Source organism: Zophobas morio, unplaced genomic scaffold, assembly GCF_036711695.1.
Source record: "Zophobas morio isolate AGI-343-1 ecotype UQ-CSIRO unplaced genomic scaffold, CSIRO_AGI_Zmor_V1 ptg000020l, whole genome shotgun sequence".
In the NCBI taxonomy this organism is placed as follows: domain Eukaryota; kingdom Metazoa; phylum Arthropoda; class Insecta; order Coleoptera; family Tenebrionidae; genus Zophobas; species Zophobas morio.
Genome location: NW_026972125.1, coordinates 4,707,399 through 4,729,997, shown reverse-complemented (window position 1 = coordinate 4,729,997; position 22,599 = coordinate 4,707,399).

Genomic DNA, 22,599 nt, shown 5'->3' with positions numbered 1-22,599 from the left:
AAATGGGAAAATTAAAAAAATCGATTAATCGAAAAACGAGAAATAAAAAAACTGAGTGAAAAAGTTAAGAAATTTAAAATTTCAAAATCGAAAAACTGAAAAATCGAAGAGTCGAAAAATTGACTGATCCTAATAAATACTGAAAAATCTGAAAACTGACATCGAAAAATTGAAAAGCCGAAGAAAAATTGCACCATCAAAAAACTGAAAAATCCTGAAACTGAAATATCGAAAAATCGAGAAATCGAGAAATAGAAAAATCCAAAATTTAAAAAATGGAATAATTGAAGAATCGAAAAAATCGGAAAATAGAGGAATTGAAAAATTCTAAAACTGAAATGACAAAAAATTGGGAAATTGAAAAACCGTGACAACAAAAAATTGCAAAATCAAAAATTTAAATAAAAAAAATCGATAATTCGAAAATCATAAAATTGAAATATGGTAAAAAATGTAAAATTAAACATCGAAAAATTGAGAATTTCAAAAAGCAGAAGCCGAAAAATCGAAAATTTAAAAATTGAAAAATTGATGAATTGAAAAAGTGACAAAAATAAAGACTGAAAAGAAATCGCGAAATGGGAAAATAAAAAAATCGATTAATCGAGAAATCGGGAAATTGAAAAATCTAAAATTTAAAAAATATAAAATTTAAATAATTGGAAAATTAAAACACCTATCAAAAAATTGAAAATCGAGAAATCGAAACATCAAAATGGAAAAATTGAAGAAATAGAAACATTTTTAAAATTGAAAATTTGAAAAATTGGAAAAGTGAAATATCGAGAAATCAAATAGTCGAAAAGTCGATAATTCGGAAAATTCTTGTATCTACAATTTTGATATTGTTTTTCCAAAAATCTCAATGTCTTGGACAAAAATTCAGTACGAAGTCATAAACCATAAGTTCAAAGCATTCGATTTTGTAATTTTTAAATTATAAAATGTTGTTATACAATTTTATTTTTTTTTCCAAAAATCTGAGTGCCTAAGGTAAAAACTCAACACGGATTCATAATTACAACAACATTTACTATTACAAAATTTGAAGATGTTGTCACTCTATTGTTGGTGGGGTGAGGAAACAAATTTTGAGTTTTTCGGAGATTGCCTGTCTAATAAAAATCCGGACAGACGACAGACAAACAGACGGACGGACGGAAACGGGAGACCTATTTTTCGTACTCTAGGTGTGATGCAGACAGACTGACGGAAACGAGGAGCGACATTTTCCTAGTCGACGAAGATTAAAATGACCTAAACCTAAACAGTAATAATCGTAATTCACAACCTCTCCAGAATAATTTATCTCCATAAACAGACAATAATTGCTAGTGTTTTCCTTAATATAATCACTTATGGCAAGTACCTCATTTTCAGCAAATTAACTACTACACTCCATTACGGTACAGTACAGTTAGTTGTAAATCATAATAATTAAATCCAAAGAATCCAAACAATCTCCGTGATAATAAACCTTCCAAACCGACACCTCTCATAATTAAGAAAACTTTTCCACTGGTGTTACTCTCGAGCCGCAATTCCACCAAATCGTCCAACTTTTCGCAACCTCTTGCCCAACAATTACCAAAACCCCCATTAAATTAATTGCATCTCGGCAAAAAACCGCTGTCACTCTTGCCTCATCCCGAGTCGCTCTATGCAGCCTTACCCGTTCCGAAAAAAAACCTTTTAACTATGTTGCTCATTCATGTTTGATTTATAACACGAAGAGGAATCCAATAAATTCGTCGTGCTTAATTCGTTCGCAGGATTAATTGAATTATTCAGCATTTCCGCGCCGCGGTACAAAATTTTTCGAATGAGTGTCTCGGAATCCCAGAGCGCGCTTTTCAAACCACAATAATTTTTTTTTTAATTTTTATGCCTGCTTAGCATTTATAGGTGTCGACTTTCGCACCTGAGGTGTCATTAACTCAGATCCGCTTTTTTAATTAATAGAATTTCAAATTCGATCATTTAAATTAGCTTAACATAATGTAAGCATCTTTATGGTTTATTTTAGTTGGGCTGTTTTATTGCATGGCTATCTGATTGGGAGTGATTAACATAAATTTAAATTAGCAGAAGTCGATCGGGTTTATTAAAAATGTCATATTTCACGGTCATAACGTGGCGTTTATGGCCATTTGAATTTTAAATTAGACGTTTGGACTTCTCGGAAAGCCACTAGCTTTTAATAACGCGCTCTTCTAATTCATTAAATTAATCGTCCGTAAATGGCCACTTAGATTTAATTTAATTAAGCGCGGATAATAAGTCAATTTAGGCTCGGGCGGGATTGTTATGTGGTCATTATTTTAAATAATTTGCCGAAATTAGCGAACGTTATTATTATAGCGTTCACTAATTTTTTCGGTTCTATATTTAGAAATTAAAAAATTAGAGAGTGGTGTATTTATGTCGAGCGAGTAGTTTTAAATATGCAAGAATGACGTGATAGGAGCAAATTTGTATAATTATCATAGCAACAGCTCCTCATCCAAATAAATATTCGGACGGTTTTGCTACAGTGCTGCTTAATTAATTAATCATTGCATGTGGTCGCTGAGGATTAGTATTTGAACGTGCTTATCGTCGAGCATAAACATAAACACTCAAAGTTAAAATTATTATTACTGAGAGAGCATTTGTCCGCACTTGTGACGATCGCGCCCCCTTCACTATTTTTTTCTTATTTTATCTTTTTAATCAAGAATTCAAAAAATCTCAGACCTCTGGTGTCTTATTTTAGGAATTAAAAAATAATCTAGGAGTCCCTTGTGTCTTTTTTCCAAGAATTCAAAAGAATTTCGTTTCCCTGCTGTCCTTTTTTTTTGAGATTAAAAAAAACTTGGAATTCCATTTTGTCCTTTTAATGAAGAATATAAAATAATTTCAGAGCTCCCTTGTGTCTTGTTTTTAAAAATTTTATAGAATCTCGAGACTTCTTTATGCCTTTTCTTCAGAATTTAAAAGAATTTCGGGAGTCCCTTTTGTATTTTCAATTAAGAATACAAATAATCTCGGGAGTCCCGCTTGTCTTTTTAATTAAGAATACAAAAGATTCATAGAACTCCTTGGTGTCTTTTTTTAAGAATTTTTAAGAATCCAGACCTTTTGTCTTTTTAATTAAGAATACAAAAAAATCTCAGAGCCTCTGTGTTTTCTTATTCAGAATTTAAAACAATCTCGGGACTCCCTTGTATCTTTTTCCCAAGAATGTAAAGATTCTCGCGTCTGCATGTGCCTTTTTTCCAAGAATCTGTGGAGTCCCTTTTGTCTTTTAAATTAAAGATACAAAAGATTCTTAGAACCCTCTTGTGTCTTTTTTTTTAAGAATTTTTAAGAATCCCGGACCTTTCGTCTTTTTAATTAAGAATAGATAAAATTTCAGACCCTTTGTGTCTTCTTTTTTCAGGATTTAAAAGAATCTGTGGACTCCCTTGTATCTTTTTTCCAAGAATGTAAAGAATTTCGGGCCCGTATGTGTCTCATTTCCAAGAATTTAAAAGAATCTCGGGAGTCCCTTTTGACTTTTAAATTAAGAGTACAAAAAAATCTTAGAACCCTCTGGTGTCTGTTTTTAAGAATTTTTAAGAATCCCGGACTTTTCGTCTTTTTAATTAAGAATAGAAAAAAATCTCAGACCCTTTGTGTCTTCTTTTTTCAGGATTTAAAAGAATCTCGGGACTCCCTTGTATCTTTTTTCCAAGAATGTAAAGAATCTCGGGCTCGTATGTGTCTTATTTCCAAGAATTTAAAAGAATTTCGGGAGTCCCTTTTGTCTTTTAAATAAGAGTACAAAAGAATCTTAGAACCCTCTTGTGTCTTGCTTTAAGAATTTTTAAGAATCCCGGACCTTTTGTCTTTTTAATTAAAAATACAAAAAAATCTCAGACCCCTTGTGTTTATTCAGGATTTAAAAGAATCTCGGGACTCCCTTGTATCTTTTTTCCAAGAATGTAAAGAATTTCGGACCCGTATGTGTCTTATTTCCAAGAATTTAAAAGAATCTCGGGAGTCCCTTTTGTCTTTAAAATTAAGAATGCAAAAGAATCTTAGAACCCTCTTGTGTCTTTTTTTTTTAAGAATTTTTAAGAATCCCGGACCTTTTGTCTTTTTAATTAAGAATATAAAAAAATCTCAGAATCCTTGTGTCTTATTTTTTCAGGATATAAAAGAATCTCGAGACTTCTTTGTATCTTTTTTCCAAGAATGTAAAGAATCTCGGGCCCGTATGTGTCTTATTTCCAAGAATTTAAAAGAATCTCGGGAGTTCCTTTTCTCTTTTAAATTAAGAGTACAAAAAAATCTTAGAACCCTCTTGTGTCTTTTTTTTAAGAATTTTTAAGAATCCCGGACCTTTTGTCTTTTTAATTAAGAATACAAAAAAATCTCAGACCCCAAGTGCCTTCTTTTTTCAGAATTTAAAAGAATCTCGGGACTGGCTTGTGTCCTTTTCGAAGATTATAAAGAATTTTGGGCCCTCTTGTGTTTTATTTTCAAGAATTTAAAAGAATCGCCGGAGTGCCTTCTGTTTTTCTAATTAAAGACACAAAAAATTCTTGGATCCCTGTGTCTTCTTCTTCTCTTTTCGGAATTTAGAAAGAATCTGTTACTTTCTGAGAATTTTTAAAAATCCCGGAACCCTTTGTGTCTTTTTTTTCAATAATTCAAAAGAATCTCAGGGTTCCTTGTGTTTTCTTTTAAGAATTAAAAAAGAATCTTGGGGGCTCCTTGTGTCTTATTTTTTGAGAACTTAAAAGAATTTCCAAACCCCTTTGTGTCTTTTTACAAGAATTTAAAAAGATCTCGGTGTTCGTTTCAGTCTTTTTAGAGAATCCCAGGAGTCCTTTTTATCTTTTTAATTAAAAGTACAAAAAAATTTTGGGACTCTTGTCTTTTCTTTTTTCAAAATTTAAAAGAATCTCGAATTCCCCTTTTTCTAAGAATTTTTAAAAAGCCCGCAACTCCCTTGATCGTTTTTTCCAATAATTTAAAAGAATCTTGTTGTCCCTCGTGTCTTCTTGTAAGAATTAAAAATCATTTCAGGGGCCCCTTATGTCTTCCTTATTTCAGAATTTAAAAGAATTTCGAGCCCCCCTTGTGTTTTTTGTAAGAATTTTTGAGAATCCTGGAACACCTTTGTGTTTTTTTTTTTCCAATAATTTGAAAGAATCTTGGGGTCTTTTATGTCTTCTTTGGAGAACTAAAAAGGAATCTCGGGGGCCTCTTGTGTCTTATATTTTGGGAATTTAAAAAAGTCTCTGGACCCCTTTGTGTCTTATTTTTCAGAATTTAAAAGAATTTCGAGTCTCTTTTGTGTCTTTTTCTAAGAATTTTTAAGAATCCCGCAACTACTTCGTGTTTTTGTCCCAATAATATAAAAGAATCGCGGGGCCCCTTCTATCTTCTTGTAAGAATTAAAAAAGAATCTCGGGGACCTTTTATGTCGTTTTTTTTTGAGAATTTGAAAGAATTTCAGATCCCTTTGTGTCTTCTTCCAAGAATTTGAAAGGACCTCGGTGATCCCTTCAGTCCTTTTTAAAGACTATCGGAGATCCCTTTTAGCTTTTTAATTAAAAATATAAAAAAATCTTAGGACTCCTGTGTCTTGTTTTACAGAATTTAAAAGAATCTGGAGTCTCTCTTATCTCTTTTTCTAAGAGTTTTCAAAAATCGCGGATTCCCTTTGTGTCTTTTTTTCCAATAATTTAGAAGAATGTCGGAGTCCCTTGTGTGTTCCTTGAAGAATTAAAAAAGAATCTCGAGGGGCCCTTGTGTCTTATTTTTTGAGAATTAAAAAGAATCGCGGGACCCCTTTGTGTCTTATTTTTCAGAATTTTATTTTAAAGAATCGTGAGGCTCTCTTGCGATCTTTTTTAAAAGATTTAAAAGAATCTCGAGTCCCCCTGGGTCTTGTTTTCCAATAATTTAAAATAATCACAGGGTCCCTTGTGTCTTCTTTTCAGAATTAAGAAAAAATCTTGGGGGTCCCTTATATCTTCTTTTTAAGAATTTAAAAGAATTTCAAAATGCATTTGTGTCTTTTTTTCACACGTTAATAGAATCGCCGAGCTCTCTTGTTTTTTTTTGAAAATTTTAAAAGAATTTCGAGTTCCCCTTGTGTCTTTTTCTAAGAATTTTTGAGAATCCTGGAACCCTTTTGTGTCTTTTTTTCAATAATTTGAAAGAATCTCGGTGTCTCTTGTGTCTTATTTTTTGAGAATTTAAAAGAGTCTCTGGACCCCTTTGAGTTTTATTTTTAAAGAATCGTGAGGCTCTCTTGTGATAAAAGAATCTCGAGTCCCCTTGGGTCTTTTTTTCCAATAATTTAAAATAATCTCGGGGTCCCTTGTGTCTTCTTTTAAGAATTAAAGAAGAATCTTGGGGGCCTCTTATATCTTCTTTTTTCAGAATTTAAAAGAAACTCGAGGCTCCTTGTGTCTTTTTTCCAAGAATACAAAAGAATCTCGAGGGTTCCTTGCGCCCTTTTTTCAGAATTAAAAAAAATCTTAAAACCCTTTGTGTATTTTTTGAGAATTTAAAAGAATGTCGGGTCCTTTTCCCCTTTTTTTTAAGGACCTCCTTGTGTCATTTTTCTAAGAATTAAAAAAGAATCTCGGGGAAACTTTGTGTCTTCTTTTTTGAAAATTGAAAAGAATCTCGAGAGTCCCTTTTGCCTTTTTAATTAAGAATATAAAAGAATCTCCGGGTCCTTGTTGTAAGAATTTAAAAGAATCTTGGAGAGCATTTTTGTCTTCATTCAACGATTAAAACGAATCTTGAGGGCCCTTTATGTCTTATTTTTTGAGAATTTTAAAAAATCTCAGGACTCTCTTGTGTCGTTTTTACAAGAATTAACGAGAATCTTGTGTCTTCTTTTTTGAAAATTTAAAAGAATCGTCAGGACTCCTTGAGTGACTTATTTTTTGAGAATTAAAAAAAATATCGGGAGTCCCTTTTGTTTTTTTTAACTGTAAAAGGTCTCGGAACCCCTTTGTGTCTTTTTTTTCAAGAATTTGAAAGAATGTCAGAGTTCCTATCTGTATCTTTTAAGAATATAAAAGAATCTCGAGTCCTCCTTTCCTTTTTTTTAGAATTTAAAAGAATCTCGGGAGTCCCTTTTGTGTTTTAATTAAGAATGTAAAAGAATCTGCTGGCTCTTTGTGTCTTTTTTAAAAATTTTAAAAATACTTCGAGACTATTTTTATCTTCTTTTAAAAATTAAAAAGAATTTTGGGGGTTTCTTGTGACTTATTTTTGAGAATTTTAAAATTCCCGGGAATCTCTTTTGTCTTTTTTTTGAGAGTGTAAACCATTCTTTAGGATCTCTTGTGTTTTTGTAAGAATTTTAAAAGATCTCGGAACCTCTTTGTGTCTGATTCCAAGAATTTAAAAGAATGTCAGAGTTCCTTTCCTTTAAGAACATAAAAGAATCTCGGGTCCCCTTCTCCTTTTTTTTTTAAGGATTTAAAAGAATCTCCGGGCCTTTTTGTGTCTTTTTTCTAAGAATTAAAAAAGAATCTCGGGGAAACTTTGTGTCTTTTTTTTGAGAGTTTAAAAAAATCTCGGGAGTCCTTTTTATTAAAGATTTAAAAAAACTCCGGGACCATTTTTGTCTTAATTTAAAAATAAAAAAAAAAAATCTTCAGGACTCTTTCAGTGACTCATATTTTGAGAATAAAAAAATCTCGGAAGTCCCTTTTGTCTTTTTTTAAGAATTTTAAAAGGTCTCGGAACCCTTTTGTGTCTCTTTTCCAAGAATTTGAAGGAATGTCAGAGTTCCTCTGTGCATCTTTTAAGAATATAAAAGAATCTCGGATCTTCCTCTGCCCTTTTTTTTAAGGATTTAAAGGAATCTCGGGAGTCCCTTTTGTGTTTTAATTAAGAATGTAAAAGAAAAAAACTTTGTATCTTTTTTAAAGATTTGAAAAATACTTCGAGACAATTTTTATTTGCTTTTAAAAATTAAAAAGAATTTTGGGGGTTCCTTGTGACTTATTTTTAGAGAATTTTAAAAATCCCGGGAATCTCTTTTGTCTTTTTTTTTGAGAGTGTGTAAATGATGCTTTAGGCTCTCTTGTGTTTTTGTAACATTTTTAAAAGATCTCAGAACCTCTTTGTGTCTGTTTCCAAGAATTTAAAAGAATGTCAGAGTTCCTTTCTTTTAAGAACATAAAAGAATCTCGGGTCCCCTTCTCCCTTTTTTTAAGGATTTAGAAGATCTCCGGACTTTTTGTGTCTTTTTTTCTAAGAATTAAAAAATAATCTCGGGGAAACTTTGTGTCTTTTTTTTTGAGAGTTTAAAAAAATCTCGGGAGTCCCTTTTATTAAATATTTAAAAAATACTCCGGGACCATTTCTGTCTTTATTTAAAAATTAAAAAAAAATCTTCAGGACTCTTTCAGTGACTCATATTTTGAGAATAAAAAAAATCTCGGAGGTCCCTTTTGTCTTTTTTTAAGAATTTTAAAAGGTCTCGGAACTCTTCTGTGTCTCTTTTCCAAGAATTTGAAAGAATGTCAGAGATCCTCTGTGTAGCTTTTAAGAATATAAAAGAATCTCGGGTCTTCCTCTGCCCTTTTTTTAAGGATTTAAAGGAATCTCGGGAGTCCCTTTTGTGTTTTAATTAAGAATGTAAAAGAAAAAAGACTTTGTACCTTTTTTAAACATCTGAAAAATACTTCGAGACAATTTTTATTTGCTTTTAAAAATTAAAAAGAATTTTGAGGGTTCCTTGTGACTTATTTTTTGAGAATTTTAAAAATCCCGGGAATCTCTTTTGTCTTTTTTTTTTGAGAGTGTGTAAATGATGCTTTAGGCTCTCTTGTGTTTTTGTAACAGTTTTAAAAGATCTCAGAACCTCTTTGTGTCTGTTTCCAAGAATTTAAAAGAATGTCAGAGTTCCTTTCTTTTAAGAACATACAAGAATCTCGGGTGCCCTTCTCCCTTTTTTTAAGGATTTAAAAGAATCTCCTTACCTTCTTGTGTCTTTTTTCTAAGAATTAAAAATGAATCTCGAGGAAACTTTGTGTCTTTTTTTTTGAGAGTTTAAAAAAATCTCGGGAGTCCCTTTTATTAAAGATTTGAAAAAAACTCCAGGGCCATTTTTGTCTTAATTTAAAAATAAAAAAAAAATCTTCAGGACTCTTTCAGTGACTCATATTTTGAGAATAAAAAAATCCCGGAAGTCCCTTTTGTCTTTTTTTAAGAATTTTAAAAGGTCTCGGAACCCTTTTGTGTCTCTTTTCCAAGAATTTGAAAGAATGTCAGAGTTCCTCTGTGCATCTTTTAAGAATATAAAAGAATCTCGGGTCTTCCTCTGCCTTTTTTTTAAGGATTTAAAGGTATTTCGGGAGTCCCTTTTGTGTTTTAATTAAGAATGTAAAAGAAAAAAGACTGTACCTTTTTTAAAGATCTGAAAAATACTTCGAGACAATTTTTATTTGCTTTTAAAAATTAAAAAGAATTTTGGGGGTTCCTTGTGACTTATTTTTTGAGAATTTTAAAAATCCCGGGAATCGTTTTTGTCTTTTTTTTTTCTGAGAGTGTAAATGATTCTTTAAGCTCTCTTGTGTTTTTGTAAGAATTTTAAAAGATCTCGGAACTTCTTTGTGTCTGTTTCCAAGAATTTAAAAGAATGTCAGAGTTCCTTTCTTTTAAGAGCATACAAGAATCTCGGGTCCCCTTCTCCTTTTTTTTAAGGATTTAAAAGAATCTCCGGACCTTTTTGTGTCTTTTTTCTAAGAATTAAAAAAGAATCTCGGGGAAACGTTGTGTCTTTTTTTGAGAGTTTTAAAAAATCTCGGGAGTCCCTTTTATTAAAGATTTAAAAAAAACTCCGGGACCATTTTTGTCTTTATTTAAAAATTAAAAAAAATAATCTTCGGGACTCTTTCAGTGACTCATATTTTGAGAATAAAAAATCTCGGAAGTCCTTTTTGTCCTTTTTTAAGAATTTTAAAAGGTCTCGGAACTCTTTTGTGTCTCTTTTCCGAGAATTTGAAAAAATGTCAGAGTTCCTCTGTGTATCTTTTAAGAATATAAAAGAATCTCGGGTCTTCCTCTGCCTTTTTTTAAGGATTTAAAGGAATCTCGGGAGTCCCTTTTGTCTTTTTAATTAAGAATATAAAAGAATCTCCGGGCCCATATGTCTTTTTGTTGTAAGAATTTAAAAGAATCTTGAGGGCCCTTTATGTCTTATTTTTTGAAAATTTTAATATATCTCGGGACTCCCTTGTGTCTCTTTTCAAGAATTTACAATGTCGGTGACTCTTCGTTTCTTCTTTTTTGAGAATTTTGAGAAATTAAAAGAATCTCTTTTTTCTTTTAATTAAAAATACAATTTTTTAATTATTCAATTTTTAAAATTTTAGATTTTTTAGTTTTGCAATTTTTCAGTAAATTACTGAATTTTGTAATAATTCGGTCTCCCATTTTTACGAATTTTCAATTTTTAATTTTTGTATTTTTGATTTTTCGATTTTTATTTTGCAATTTTATATTTTCACAGTTTTTATATATGTATTTTAATTTTTGGATTTTTAATTTTTCGATTTTGCAAGTTTATTATTTTTCAATTTTTTGATCTTTCAATTCTTGATTTTTACAATTTTGGATTTTTTTCATTTTTCACTTACTGCATTTTTAGATTTTTATTCATGTACCCACTTTAAAATGTTTCTATTTTCCAATTTTAAATTCGCTGTTTCAGTTTTGCTATTTTTTACCTTTTTTAATTTTTTGATTTTTGAACTTTCAGTTATTTCAATTTTTCCATTTTTCAGTTTTTCGATTTTTTAATGTTACCATTACGTAAAAGTAATTTTTGATAATCCAATTTTTTCAATTTTCGATGCTTAATTTTTCATTTTTTCAATTTTTAATGTTTTACTTTTTCAACAGAAAGAACAAATTTACTCAAACCGAAATTTTGAAAAATTAAAAACTAGGTGATTGTGGATTGAAAAATAAAAAAATCTAAAAATTCAAATCTGAAAAACATGTAGTCTAAAAATTACAAAATAAAAACCTATGTAGAAGCGAAAAAATCGAAAAATGGAATAATTGAAAAATCTTAAAAAATTCAAAAATTGGTGTGGTGGTAAACGAAGAAAAATGTTGAATTGAACCCAGGCCTCTCGCATTCCGGGCAGGCATCCAGACCACTAGACAACGAGGCGACTTATCTTTTTTCGCTTACCGACGCGTTATTGAGCCGCCACAACACTAATAAAAATAAGATTTTTTTTTTAATTCAGGGAAGACGTGAGCAATTCATCACAGGTCAGAGCCACGATTGGTGTCAAACAATCTAATCTTCATAATTGTTTTGTCAGGTACATTTTATCTTCTTTTCCAATAATAATTCCTGCTGACGATTTTCACACTTGTCTGACTCAATCCCATCTGCGATCGCAGTAATTGCAGCCGTCGAACCGACTTAGCCAATTTCGTAAAAAATCCCACCTCTGTCATTTAGTCGTCACTCAAGTGGATGAGCTCTTCCTGAAAATTTTCAGCTCGTTTCAGCGCACGAGTCGTACCGCATGACCGGCCAAGTGCGGCGGACTCGCGTCTCCGCCACATGACACCACGACCTGTCACGCCTCAGTACCCTCAGTACCCCTATCCATGGGGTGTCTGCCCGAACAACGTCAACAAGCAGTAGCCGATGACAGATGGTCCGACTCGTCCTCAAACAACCGGTACGTGCCCGAATTTACGTGTGATTTTCGACCATTTAGGCAAATAGTTACACAGAGGTTTTTTCTTTCGTGCGATCTAACGGTTGCGCGACATGTGCAAATATTGCCGCTCGTGCTCATGAATATGTAGAGGCGGTACCGAGCAGTACTGACGGGGATTTTCGGCGGTCGTACCGCAACTAGATCGGTTATTGCAGATCGATTTATGTGCATGTCGCGCGTCCCGGGGCGTCTTCCCTGGTACCATCTGGGCGACAGTTGTCGGGTACGAGCTTCCAGTTTGCCTTTCATGGTACGGTACCGGAGTAGTGCGGAGATTGCACTTTTACTTAATTAGATGCCGGTTTGACGCACTCTCTGCGTTGCGAGGAAATGGGAGAATTATGGTGAAAGCAATAGGTAGCAATGACATCGAAACATCATTTTCAGGAAAGATTGGGTCCGTATTTGTGCGAAAGATGTAGAAGCTGTAATTTAATGTTCGCACGATCACATCGGATTGTTGTAAACGTTGTGGTAGCCGGAAGTGGCAATTTAAACGTGATTGGTACAAGTGTTCGTGTCGGAGGTATTTAAAGAGACGGAGATGGCGAGAGCGTTCGGGTTTTGGGATATTCGGACACTTTTCGTCGGAAAATGTGTAACCGGTGGTACTAGAACTTGATCCACTAGTTTTTTGATGCAGTAATTTCAGAGTTAATTTTTTTCTTGACAAATAGCAACAATTTTTTCTTAATTTTCATTGTGTTGTATCGAATTTCTGTAGATGCCTTAGTATAAAAAAGGGCTTCCAAGAGTCTTCAAACATTTTTTAAAAAACAGAATACCAGTGATTCCGACGATTTCAAATTCTTTCAAAAATGAAACAGTCCCTCACAAGATCCTTTTAAATTCTTAAAGAAAAGTCATAATTGAGCCCTTGGATCATTTTAAATTCTTTAAAAAAAATCACAAGAGAGTCCTGAGTTTCGTTTAAATTCTTAAAAAACAAAACACGAGAGGGTCCAGAGATTCTTTCATATTCTTAACTAAAAAAACTTTATTTTGCTGGGACCATTTGAAGAAGACACCCTTAACCTTTTATACCCATTTATTCACTCCCGAGGTACATTCGTGACTGCTTATAAATTATCACTTCCTATCCTATGTTAGTTGCTGACTTATGCTAAGTATATTAGTATTTCGTAACTTAACGCTTACTCTACAATAACTAAATGAATGCTTACTCTACAACAAAAGGGATTTCCCCCACGAATTAAAAGTGTCATCTTACAATTTTCTTGAATAAATATTATTTAATGTTAAAATGTAACATAGTCCTGAACTTGTGGTTTATGACTCCGTACTGAATTTTTATTGTAAGTATCGAAATTTTTGAAAAAAAAAATAAAATTGTAGATATGGGAATTTTTTGAATTTTAGATTTGTGGGCTACTATTTCTCGATTTTTCAACTTTCGCTAGTTCAGTTTTCCGAATTTTCAGTTATGAGATTTTTTTTTCAAGATTTTTGATTTCAGAATTTTCCGATGTTTCGTTTTTTTGATTTTTCGATTTTTCAATTGTTGAGTTTTATTTTTTTAGTTTTTTAATGCATCAATTTTTCTTCCATTTTTCAATTTTTCGATATTTCAGTATTGGGATTTTTCAGTTTTTCGATTCTTTTTCATTTCGTGACCCTTCAAAATTTCGATTTCTCAATTTTCCGATGTTTCATTTTTTATTTTTTAATTTTTCGATTTTTATTTAGATTCTTCAATTTTTCAGTCTTTAAAATTTCGATTTTACGACTTCGACTTCGATTTCTAGACTTTCCAGTTTTTCCATTTCTCAATTTATCGATGTTTCAGTTTTGGAATTTTTTTATTTTTTTAATCTTCAATTTTTTCCCATTTTTTAAAATGTTCGACGTCTCAGTTTTAGGATTTTTGAGAATATCAACTTTTCAAATTTTCAATTTTTGAATTTCTAAATTTTAAATTCATCGAGTTTTCGATTTTTTGATGTTTCGATTTTCTCAATTTTTTACTTCCCCGATTTTTCAATTTTTCAGTTTTAATTTTTTAGTTTTTTAATGCCTCAATTTTTCTTCCATTTTCAATTTTTCGATATTTCAGTGTTTCGATTCTTTTTCATTTCTTAACCCCTCAAATTTTCGATTTCTCAATTTTCCGATGTTTCATTTTTTATTTTTCAATTTTTCGATTTTCATTTAGATTCTTCAATTTTTTAGTTTTTAAAATTTCGATTTTACAACTTCGACTTCGATTTCCAGACTTTCCAGTTTTTCCATTTCTCATTTTTCGATGTTTCAGTTTTGGTTTTTTTTTTATTTTTTTTAGTCTTCAATATTTTCCCATTTTTCAAATGTTAGACGTTTCAGTTTTGGGATTTTTAAGAATATCAATTTTTGGATTTTAAAAATTTTAAATTTATCAAGTTTACGATTTTTTGATGTTTCGATTTTCTTGATTTTTTACTTCCCCGATTTTTCAATTTTTCGGTTTTCAATTTTTCAATTTTAAATTGTTCGTTTTTTAATGCATCAATTTTTCTTCCATTTTCAATTTTTCGATATTTCAGCTAAAAATAAAAAAGCTAAAAATAAAAAACAAAAAATTTACAAAAATTAAAATAACTGTAAAAACAAAAAATTACAAATTAAAATTCGAAAAATTGAAAAATCAAAAAATTAAAAAAATCGCCAAAAAAGAACGAAAACCAAAATATCTACAAATTAAAAAAATCGCAAAATTTAAAATTGAGAAAACAAAAATCTAAAAACCGTCCAAAATTCGGAAAAATCGAAAACAGGAAAATGTGTAATAATGAAACATTGAAAATTTCAACAACTGAAATTCGGGAAATTGAAAATGGAAAATCTGAAAAATTTAAAAATCCCATAATTAATTGCAAAATTGCAAACTTGACAAATTAAAAAAAAAAATGAAAATTAAAATATTTATCCAAAACTAAAGGAACGAAAAACTGAAAAATCGAAAAATTAAAAATTTACAAAAATTAAAAATTGCAAAAAATGGAAATTCGAAAAATTAGAAATTGAGAAGCTAAAAATGGAACATTAAAAAATACAAAAATTAAAATAACTGTAAAAATAAAAGATTACAAATTAAAATTAGAAAAACTGAAAAATTGAAAAATGAAAAAAATCGCCAAAAAAGAGCTAAAACCAAAATATCTACAAATTAAAAAATCGCAAAATTTAAAATTGAGAAAACAAAAATCAAAAACCGCCCAAAAATCGGAAAAATCGAAAATAGGAAAATGTGTAATAATGAAACATCGAAAATTTCAACAACTGAAATTCGAAAATCTGAAAAATTTAAAAGTCCCATAATTAATTGAAAAATTGCAAATTTGACAAGTTAAAAAAAATAAATGAAAATCAAAATATTTATCCAAAACTAAAGGAACGAAAAAGTGAAAAATCGAAAAATTAAAAATGAAGAAACTAAAAATAAAAAATTAAAATATTCAAAAATTGAAAAATAGAGAAATTCTAAATCGAGAAGATAAAAATTGAAAAACTGCAAAAATCGGTAAAATCGCGAATTGAAAAATTGAAAAACCGAAAATTGCAACAATGCTACATGGAAAAGTTCAAGAATTGAAATTCGAGTAATTGAATTACGAAAAGTTGAAAACTCTAACTGTTAATTATTATTGAAAAAGCGAAAATTTTGGCAAAGTTATTAAATTGAAGGAATGAAAAATGGAAAAATTGAAAAATTCAAAATTCAGAAGGTAAAAATCGAGAAACTGGAGATTGAAAAATTAAGAAAATACAAAACTTGAAATAATTGTTTAAAAACTGTAAAAACCAAAAATTGCAAATTAAAATTCGAAAAACTAAAAAACACGAAACATGAAAAATTGAAAAGTTTAAAAGTCGTAACATTGAAAACTCGAAAAATGAAAAAAATTAAAATCGAAAATCTGAAATCTTGTAATAATGAAGCATCAAAAATTTCAAGAGCTGAATTTTAAGAAAGGTTTTAACTTCTTAAAAAAACACTGTTGGAACCCCCGAGAAGGTTTCACCTTATTAAAAAAAGGACAGTTGGGGCCCCCGAGAAGGTTTCACCTTATTAAAAAAAAAGACAGTTGAGGCCCCCGAGAAGGTTTCACCTTCTTAAAAAAAAGACAGTTGGAGCCCTTGAGAAGATTTCATATTCTTAAAAAAAAGACAGTTGAGGCCCCCGAGAAGGTTTTAATTTAAAAAAAAAAAACTGTTGGAACCCCCGAGAAGGTTTTACCTTAATAACAGAAAGACAGCTAAGGCTCAGAGAAGATTATTTCACCTTTTTCAAAGATGCGAGAAGGTTTTAACTTCTTAAAAAAAAAACTGTTATGTCCCCGGTGCTCTCCCGAATGTTTCACCTTCTTAAAAAAAAGACAGTCGAAGCCCTCGAGAAGGTTTCAACTTCTTAAAAAAAAAGACAGTAGGAGCCCTTGAGAAGGTTATTTTACCTTTTTCAAGAGAAGACAGTTGGGTCCATTGAGAAGGTTTTAGCTTCTTAAAAAAAACTGTGGGAACCCCCGAGAAGGTTTCACCTTCTTAAAAAAAAGACTGTTGGAGCCCTTGAGAAGGTTTCATATTCTTAAAAAAAAGACAGTTGGGGCCCCCGAGAAGGTTTTAACTTCTTAAAAAAACTGTGGAAACCCCCGAGAAGGTTTCACCTTATTAAAAAAAAGACAGTTGGAACCCTTGAGAAGGTTATTTCACCTTTTTCAAAAGAAGACAATAGGATCCCCCGAGAAGGTTTTAACTTCTTAAAAAAAACTGTGGGAACCCCCGAGAAGGTTTCACCTTCTTAAAAAAAGAGACAGTTGGGGCCCCCGAGAAGGTTTTGAGAAGTTCAACAGTTTTGTCTACAGCATAGTCCTGAACTTGTGGTTTATAATTACATTATTGAAATTATTCGGCTTTTAGATTTCTCGGTTTTTCTACTTTAGACGTTTCAATTTTTCAGTACTTCAATTTTGAGCTTTTTCAATTTTTCCAATCTTCAAATTTTCGGTTTCTCCATTTTTTTATTTTTCGATTTTTCAATTTTCCGATGTTTCAATGCTACAATTTCTCAGTTTTTATCCTCTTCAATTTTACGATTTCTGAAGTAATCAGTTTTTTATTTTCCCATTTCTTCCCCAAGTTTCGATTTTTCACTTCTTCAATTCTTCAATTTTTCAATTTTCCAGGTTTTTGATGTTTCAATTTCTCAGGATTTTGATTTTTCAATTTTTCGATTTTATAAGCTTACGATTTTTCGACTTCTGGATTTCCCGATTTTCAGTTTTTCGATATTTTAATTTTTCAATTTTTAAAACTCTAGATTTTTGATTTCTCGAGTTTCGGTTCTTCTATATTTCAATTAATTTCCGATTTTCCATCTTTTTTTAACGTTTCGATTTTCCCATTTTTCGATGATTTTATTTATATGTCTTACTTCCATAGATAGCAGATTCTCGTTATAAAAGAAGTCAACCCATCAGACAAATTCTAAAAAAAAAATGTAAATTTAAAAAAATTTATTTGCATTCGCAGGAATAAATAGTAATAGTGGAATAAGGTTACAGGAGATACCACGTAAAAAAACGCCCCTATGATACTTTACCTCATAGGTGGTGCGGAAAAGAGTATCAAAAAATTAAATTTAAATAAATGTGATTTTTCAGGTAAATAACTGGTTAGTGAAGTCATGAGAATCTAAATCTTGTCAGTTTTTTGTATTGATTCATATATAAAATGACAGATTACAAAAAATATTCAAACAATTTTTTGAAAGAAAATATTTTAGTAGACTGTATCAAATTATAAAAATTTGCATACTTTTAAATTAAATTATTATAATATAAGCAATGAAAAAAGTCGATTTGTAAAAGAGTTTCAACAATGATTGAAACGGATCCTTTGTAAATAGGGTTGCCTAGTTTCACGTTATTTTCATTATTCAATATTTTTTTAAAAAGCAAATATTTTGATAAATATAAATTTTAAACAAAAATGACCGGTTCTTCCCCACAGAGCTCAATGTTGTCTTTGCACTGATATAAAAGTTGAAGCGAAACATGCTCTCTCCTCGTCTAAAAATTGAATTTCCTTCGAAGAATGAACGATTAATTAAACAAACACTAAACAATCACTTATTTTAAAAAATATTGTTTCTTCCCCAGAGATTTAGACATAATCTATCAATTGAAATGTCGATCTTTTTTTCAAAGTTAAAATTACGCCCGTGCAATGAACTTATATTTAGCTCATTTTTCGGTCTGCTACTGGGCACCTTTAAAAAGAAGACAGTTGGAGCCCAGAGATAGTTTCACCTTTTTAAAAAAAGACAGTTGGAGCCCTCGAGAAGGTTTTACGTTCTTAAAGAAAGACGTCTAGTTGAAACTTTCAGATCGTTTTAATGGCAGCTTCGCGTTTCAGCGCGCTGCCTTCGGAAACTGTTAACGACCTGCTCCCAGATACAATCTCGTCGAGCGCCTCTCCCGTCATAATTATCGCATTATCTCATCTCCTACTGTTTGTTATGACTATGAGGTCCGACAGGTGGAAAATCGATCGATTCCGCGGTGTCAGGTGCCGAATGATCCAATTTGGGTTTTCGAGCGTTCGTCAAATTTTTACCAAGGCTAGAGCCGGCCCGTACTTCACGGAATAAATTATTTCGAGTTACAATGCAAAATAATCTCTCTCACGGAGCGGACAGATTCCGAGAAATTAATTGGCCAATTAACCAAATTTCGGTTATCGCTCTCGTTTCGATAAAAGGGAATAAATCAAGCGACAGTCGACAAATTGCTCCTTATCGGCGATTACGGATTTAATAGGCGCAGCGGCCCTCGGCCTGGCGTCTCGGGTATTCGGTGCAGCACGAGGCACGTCCCGACGAGCCCGATATGCAAATCTTAATGGAAGTCCACGGCCGCCAATTTGTCACGACACTTGCTTTTTGACTCTTTATCGGGAGATTATCCTATAAATATAAATTGTGGATTAATTGGTCGTTTTTTTCTAGCCGGAGTGGGGAAACTGGTGCATTAATTGCGAAACAAACCGGACACTTAATTATTCCGGCGAGGAAGGCGATAAATTGTCGGTGGGGTGTTGGGCATAATTAGAGCCTGGTAGAAGCCTGTTTCTGGTCTAATTGGGATTAGAATTCCATTAGTGTGTCGACATCGACGCGTCTCACCCGGCGTCGAAGTCTCCGGGACGGGCCGCACGCGGCTGCCTGGTCCTCGTCCCGAGAAATCCGGAAATTTTAACACCGCCATAGGATTAACACAAAAATATATCCAGAGATTTAACACCTGCCGGGAATTTCAGATACCAAGTGATCGACTAGGAATTATAGAAAATTGGTCGACAGCGATATTAAGTTGTATTTATTTGTATTAAATTAATAAGTGAAAAAATAAAACATATTTCTTCATTTTTACCATTTTACAACTTTCAGTGTCAATTAATTTGTTTAAATTTTCAATTTTTTAATTTTTAATTAAGTCAATGTAAATACATTTTAATTCAGTTTAAATCAACTTTTCGATTTTTTTTAATTTCAACTTTGAGATGCTCAAATTTTAAACATTGCACATTTTCGATTTTTCAATTATTAGATTTTTTATTTTTCAGTTTTCCGATGTTTCAATATTACAATTTTTAAGTTTTTCTATTTAATTTTTCAACTTGTTGGTGCTTCAATTCCTCCATGATGTACTTAATTTTTCAATTTGTCAATTTTTCGATTTTCGACTTTTCCGTTTTTCCATTTTTCCGATTTGTTTACTATTTTTCGACTACTCTTTTACCCATTTCATTCCTCAATTTTGAAATTTTAATTTATTGATTTTTACCTTCCCCACTTTTTTCAGTTTACAATTTCTTAAATTTTTTTATTATTCAGTCTTTAATTTTTAGATTTTCGATTCTACGGTTTTCAATTTTTCATTTTATCCGACTTTTGAACTATTTTTCGATTTTTACTCGATTTCAAATTTTTGGATTTTTCAGGTTTTAGAATCTTTAATTTTTCGTTATTTTCCGTTTTCTCAATTTTTAATTTTTCGGTTTTCCACTTTTTCGTTCCTTCAACAACTATTTCGCATTTTTTTAATTTTATAATTAAATTTTAAAATTTATGTATCTTCCAGTTTTTCTATTTTCAATTTCTCGAATTTCATTTCTTGAACTTTTCGATGTTACATTGGCAACATTTTTAGATTTTTCAATAATTGAGTTTTTCGATTTGGTAACTATTTCCAGTTTTCTGTGCATCAAATTTTGGGTATTTTTCAGTTCGAGATTTTCCTGATTTTTTCACTAACTTTTCAATTTTTATTTTCTTGATTTATTTTTTTTTGCAATTTTTGCATATTTTATTTTTAATTTTTCGATTTTTCACTTTTTCGTTCCTTTAATTTTGGATACATATTTTAATTTTAATTTATTTTTTAATTTCTTAAGGATGCAATTTTTTTATTTTTCAATTATTAGATTTTTACATTTTTCATTTTTTTAGATTTTCGATTTTCAATTTCTTAAAATTCAGCTCTTGAAATTTTTGATGTTTCATTATTACAAGATTTCAGATTTTCGATTTTAATTTTTTTCATTTTTCGATTTTTCAATGTTATAACTTTTAAACTTTTCAATTTTTCATGTTTCGTGTTTTTTAGTTTTTCGAATTTTAATTTGCAATTTTTGGTTTTTACAGTTTTTAAACAATTATTTCAAGTTTTGTATTTTCTTAATTTTTCAATCTCCAGTTTCTCGATTTTTACCTTCTGAATTTTGAATTTTTCAATTTTTCCATTTTTCATTCCTTCAATTTAATAACTTTGCCAAATTTTCGCTTTTTCAATAATTAACAGTTAGAGTTTTCAACTTTTCGTAATTCAATTTCTCGAATTTCAATTCTTGAACTTTTCCATGTATCATTGTTGCAATTTTCGGTTTTTTAATTTTTCAATTCGCGATTTTACCGATTTTTGCAGTTTTTCAATTTTTATCTTCTCGATTTAGAATTTCTCTATTTTTCAATTTTTGAATATTTTAATTTTTTATTTTTAGTTTCTTCATTTTTAATTTTTCGATTTTTAACTTTTTCGTTCCTTTAGTTTTGGATAAATATTTTGATTTTCATTTATTTTTGTTTAATTTGTCAAGTTTGCAATTTTTCAATTAATTATGGAACTTTTAAATTTTTCAGATTTTCCATTTTCAATTTCTCGAATTTCAGTTGTTGAAGTTTTCGATGTTTCATTATTACACATTTTCCTATTTTCGATTTTTCCGATTTTTGGACGGTTTTTGATTTTTGTTTTCTCAATTTCAAATTTTGCGATTTTTTAATTTGTAGATATTTTGGTTTTAGTTCTTTTTTGCCGATATTTTTCATTTTTCGATTTTTCAGTTTTTCGAATTTTAATTTGTAATCTTTTGTTTTTACAGTTATTTTAATTTTTGTATTTTTTAATGTTGCATTTTTAGCTTGCCAATTTTTAATATTTCGAATTTCCATTTTTTGCATACTTTAATTTTTGTTAATTTTTAATTTTTTATTTTTAGTTTCTTCATTTTTAATTTTTCGATTTTTCACTTTTTCGTTCATTTAGTTTTGGATAAATATTTTAATTTTCATTTATTTTTTTTTTAATTTGTCAAGTTTGCAATTTTTCAATTAATTATGGAATTTTTAAATTTTTCAGATTTTCGATTTTCAGTTTCCCGAATTTCATTTGTTGAATTTTTCGATGTTTCATTATTAGACATTTTCCTATTTTCGATTATTCCGATTTTTGGACGGTTTTTTGATTTTTGTTTTCTCAATTTTAAATTTTACGATATTTTAATTTGTAGATATTTTGGTCTTCGTTCTTTTTGGCGATTTTTTCATTTTTCGATTTTTCAGTTTTTCGAATTTTAATTTGTAATTTTTTGTTTTTACAGTTATTTTATTTTTTGTATTTTTTTTATGTTCCATTTGTAGCTTCTCAATTTTTAATTTTTCGAATTTCCATTTTTTGCATATTTTAATGTCTGTTAATTTTTTTATTTTTATTTTTAGCTTCTTCATTTTTAAATTAATAAGTAAAAAAATAAAACATATTTCTTCAGTTTTACAATTTTGCAACTTTCAGTTTCAATTAATTTATTTAAATTTTCAATTTTTTTATTTTTAATTAAGGCAATGTAAACACATTTAATTAAATTTAAATCAACTTTGAGATGCTCAAATTTTAATAATTGCACATTTTCGATTTTTAAATTATTAGATTTTTTATTTTTCAGTTTTCCGTTGTTTCAATATTACAGTTTTTAAGTTTTTCTATTTAATTTTTCAACTTGTTGGTGTGTCAATTTTTGTATTATGTATCTAATTTTTCAATTTATCAATTTTTCGATTTTCAACTGTGCGGTTTTTTCATTTTCCGATTTGTTTACTATTTTTCGACTTCTGTTTTACCTTTTTTTATTATTCAGTCTTTAATTTTTAGATTTTCGATTCTTCAGTTTTTCATTTTATCCGCCTTTTGAACTATTTTTCGATTTTTACTCGATTTCAAATCTTTAGATTTATCTGGTTTTAGAGTCTTTCATTTTTTGATGTTATAATTAAATTTAAAAATGTTTGTATCTTCCGGTTTTTTCATTTCAACTTCTCGAATTTCAATTCTTGAAATTTACGATATTACATTGCAACATTTTTCGATTTTTGAATAATTGAGTTTTTCGATTTGGTAGCTATTTTTAGTTTTTTATTTTCTATGTATCAAACTTTGAGTATTTTAATTTTTCGTGTCTGTTAATTTAGGGATTTTTCGTTTCTCAGGTTTTAATTTTTCTATTTTTCGATATT